The following is a 5,000-nucleotide window of genomic DNA, read 5'->3' on the forward strand; positions in this document are numbered from 1 at the left end:
AAGTTTCCCTAAAGAAAATTTGATCCTTCATTCTCTCTCTCTCTCTCTCTCTCTCTCTCTCTCTCTCTCTCTCTCTCTCTCTCTCTCTCTCTCTCTCTCTCTCTCTCTCTCTCTCTCTCTCTCTCTCTCTCTCTCTCTCTCTCTCTCTCTCTCTCTCTCTCTCTCTCTCTCTCTCTCTCTCTCTCTCTCTCTCTCTCTCTCTCTCTCTCTCTCTCTCTCTCTCTCTCTCTCTCTCTCTCTCTCTCTCTCTCTCTCTCTCTCTCTCTCTCTCTCTCTCTCTATCTCTCTCTCTCTCTCTCTCTCTCTCTCTCTCTCTCTCTCTCTCTCTCTCTCTCTCTCTCTCTCTCTCTCTCTCTCTCTCTCTCTCTCTCTCTCTCTCTCTCTCTCTCTCTCTCTCTCTCTCTCTCTCTCTCTCTCTTTTTCTTGCCCTCAATGAGCTGAAGAAATCTTCTTCAAACCCAGCTGATCTCTTCGAATCCATGGTGGGTTCGAACTCTGTTTCAAGACATCTCGAATCCGCAAGAAGAAGACAGCCGGAAGCCAGGGAAGTCTCCTGGAAGACCGCCAGTCACAGCTGAAGATTTCCTCAATTGGACTCAGTTGAAGTCTTCTTAATGGAGTCGTCTCGAAGGAATCGTTTCTCCAGATCGTCTTAAGTGGGTGGACCTACAGGAGCCCCAAATCAGGTTTTAATTGACGATCGAGTCAAATATTCAGCGCTTCAGATTATTCTTAAAAAATAAAAAATAAAAATCATGAGTATTTATAATCTAAACTGCCTGTGGGTGAGGAGAATATTTGGGAAATAACATCCGTATTTAAGAAGAAAAAAAAAAGTCAAATGCTTTTTGAAATACTCGTCGTCATAGGTAACGAATATTCGGCTGCTTTTTTATCCAGAGATTACCTAGCTTTCATTTGTTGAATAAAATCGCCTGGCGGCAATCAGGATAAACTTATGTCATGAATAACAACGAAAGGTGACGGTTACTGTAGTGAGCCTGTGATCTGTGCGTAATTAACCAAGAAAAAAAAGATGAGCATATAGTAATGCAAATGACGCAAGTTACTGAATTTTTTTTTTAATAACGAGGACATTACACTTGGTGCCTAAGAGTTTCAGCTCTTTTTGTGGTCCGGAGGGTCTCATTTGACCCGGAGTCCGTGCTTTGTTAAGTACCAGGGCGCGTATATCTCCCCTTCTATTCAGGGGAAAATTATTTACAATGGGATAAAGGAACGTTAGCCATAAAGGGCGGTGTTGGGGGGAGGGGGACTGATGAATGGACAGTGTTTACAAAAATCCCATAGATCGGCGCCAAAATCATTCAATTTTGAATTCCTGTGACGTCAGGCTGTGACGCCACAGCCAAGTCATGTGACAACAGTGCAATAGGTTCCACTTAAGTGGGTGAAAGAGATTGATTAAATGATCTTCCCAATGCAAACCTCTTTGGGAAATTTGACGCTACCAGTCTGTCCCGGGACAAAGGAGAGGGTGAGCTGTTTCTGCAACAGCTCAGCGACTCCTGGTGTGCCATCTACCTTACGTGCATCACCTAATGATTACTGGAACTTGCCACTTGCCCTAGCTATACTTGCCTGTAGCTTATATATACCTTCTTTAGCCACCACTAAATAATTGGAATTAGCAAATAGCACCCTCTAAAAAAAAAAAAGTTTATCAAATTAATTACATTGTTTGGAAGAGAAATGCGAAAACGGATATCCAATGTACTGCCATTTAACCTCATAAATTAATTAAAGAGTAAATGTAAGCTGTGATTATAAAGGCTATTTAGCATATCCTGGCGAACAAATAGTAGTTCGCGTTGACTTTGGTGAAATATATACGAACCATTGACGTTAATAGACTTTCATAATGGGATTATCTCAAGTAGCGTTAATAATAACAGCGCAGATATTACACTGCTCATATATCAAATATATTTTGATATTCTCCCCTCCTGTTTGAAACATTATACCTTTTCATGAGCGACCTTCGGGGTAAACTAGCTTAGCGGGGTTGTAAATTGTCCGGGAAATCACAAATGAAACGATGACATCTACAGTAAAGCTGTATGTGAAATAAATGATTTCAGTTCTATCGTTACTTCCTGTTATCTGCATATTCCAAGATTACTTCGGTATACACTGATACAGATGCAACTGTGCATTTATTTATTTAATCTATTTACCAATGCATTTATTTGTTTTATTTATTTACCTACGCTTTTATTTGTTTTATATATTATTTTTATATTATTATAATTTTTATTATTTAATTATTTTTTTATTCATTTATCATTATCATATTTTTTCGCATCCGACCTAGTTATGGACCAAAAGGTCTCCTGTCGGCATGCTCCGCCTTTGTAATCTTTTGTAATCCTTTGAAGGGGACGCTTACAGAACTTCTGGCTGAGATAAGTCGACCGTTCTTGCAGAGTGTTGTTTAGAATAGAATGGGTGGTTGCATGGAAGCTTGGTCGGAGAAACAGTAGAAAAAGTGTCAGAATGTGAGTGAATCTACGCACTCCATATAGTGATGAAGTTGATTGTCTATAACCATTGCATACATCAGCGTCCTCTGCACGACACCCCATCTCATCGTTATTCTCGTAATTCTACTAACATTTTGCGAAACATTCTCTGAAAGCAAAGGATTCCTTAGCTATTAGATTAAAAATCTTGAAGGAATGCAGATTAACACACAAGAAAAATAAAGTAAATTATATTAAAAGAATGCTATTCAATATGACTGAAGGACTACAAACTGGCTGTTCAACATCCCCGGTGATGAAAATCTTAGACAAGGCGAAATGAATGGACTCTAATTTCATCAGTTTTAGCTCTGTCTGAATCCAGATAATTCAACTTGGCCTAGAGGGCGTCTCCGAAGCGAAAGGGACTAATGACTCTTGATTATACATAAATGAGGTCAACGAGGAAGGTCGTCCTAAGAAGGAAGAAGAGAAGGAGGAGGAGGAGGAGGAGGAGGAGAAGGAGGAGGAGAAGGAGGGGGAGCCATTGACTTCGAGGATCAGGGCTCCTCAGCCTAGCTCAGGAAATTTCGAGTACTTGAAGAACTCGAGAAAAAAAAAATCTGTGAGCGTCTTGCCTTTCCACGCTCCGTCGCAATCATTTTTAAAAGTGGAGGTAATGGAATTATCATAAAATTTTCGATACCAAGGTGGGATCAGGGGACTGAATGAAATAATGTGGTTTGAGCCAGAAAAATAGGAAACAACTACCCTTTAGTGAAAATATGCTAACCTTCTTTGGTGAACAGAATCTCTTGTTGGTGACCAAATCAAAATCCTTCTATGTGAAGAAGAAAGGACAAATGAGAGATTTGGTGATGAGAGTAAAACAAAGACGATCTAGGAATTGATATACTCTAACGTTCCGACCAACTTGGTCTTCTTCAGAGAGATGCACAGAAAGTTTTTTCGTGGGTGATATAAGTTGTAACACATGAAAAAAAATTCTGTACATCTCTCTGAAGAAGACCAAGTAGGTCGGAACATTAGAGTAAATCAATTCCTAGATCGTCTTTATATCTATATGTATTAAGTTCGTCACGGTGTGTCTCGATTATGAAAATTAATTTTAGACACAACAAAATAACACAAAATAGATGTACTGAGTTATGGTAATCCAAAATCGGTTGCTCCTGACGCCTTCTGGATGGATGTGTAAGGCAAGACGAGCACTGTAATATATTTCTTTAAATTTTCCAAAACTGGAAATGACGTTTAGTCCTGATTCCAGTCGACCGTTTTCTTCAGCCAAAGAAAGCCTCCAGCATTCAGAAGGTGAAGTAGATCACTCATAATTAGTCCTTTAGATAATCTCGCACTATCTCTTTTAGAAAAAGAAGGAAGATGAAGAGGAGGAGGAGGAGGAGGAGAAAGAGGAGAGGGAGGAGAAGAGTGCTGAAGCAACTGCCTTTCGAAGAAGTCAAGGTGACCTAGCAAAGTAGAAAAACGTTCGTAAAGACGAACTTCCTATCTGGATTCGAAGAAATTTGGTCCGAATTCTTCAAGAAAAATGTCTTCAAGATTTCTGAATACCTGGAAGACTTAAAGGTCCATTTCGTGTTGAGGTATATTGAAAACATCTTGTGGATATCTACCAAAATCTAAATGTGGTGATCACCCAAATATTTACCTGTCAATTTTTAGATTCTAGAGAGAACTTAGGAACATCATCAAATGTTTGTAGTGTACCATGTAAACGCTTTGAATGCTAACCTTCTTTAGTTTTCATTAAAAAGGTTGGACAAGTTATTGAATATTAACTCTTCTGCTATGGGGTGGTGAGAAGTTCATTTAGGTGAATAAAATCGCCTGGCTGCAGCTAGAATTAAATGTTTAAAGTCAATGAGATTGAATTTTATAATCTTTCATTCCTACGCTGTGGATAAAGTTTTCTTCAGATGAACAAAATCGTCAGACGGCACCTAGAATATGTATTAAGGTCATGGAAAACATAAAAAGGGACAATTACGATAGATTTAATTATTTTGTTACATTTTGATAAAATCATGTGGCAACATTAAGGTCATGAAAAACATAAAAAGGGACAATTACGATAGATTTAATTATTTGGTTACATTTTTATAAAATCATGTGGCGACATTTATTAACATCTGTTAATAGCAGTTAGAGAGTTAACACCGTGTGCTATTATTTATGCCTAAGAAGGTGGGTGTTCAAAAGTTTAATTCAACTTAATTTAGTTTAATTTAATCTAGTTTAATTTAATTTATTTTATTTTGTTTTATTTTATTTTAATTTTATTTTATTTTATTTAGTTTAATATAACTTAATTTAATTTAATTTAGCTTAATTTAATTTGATTTAATTTAGTTTAATTAAAGTAAATTTAATGTATTTTTGTGTCACAATCTCTTTCAATGATGAGCACTACAGTGGATGATGTCTTCCAAAGTATCCTAAGTCTGTAAGTTGTAGATCTACGATGATGAATAGGTT

Source organism: Oratosquilla oratoria, chromosome 35, assembly GCF_046742065.1.
Source record: "Oratosquilla oratoria isolate Oo_2021 chromosome 35, ASM4674206v1, whole genome shotgun sequence".
Classification (NCBI taxonomy): Eukaryota; Metazoa; Arthropoda; class Malacostraca; order Stomatopoda; family Squillidae; genus Oratosquilla; species Oratosquilla oratoria.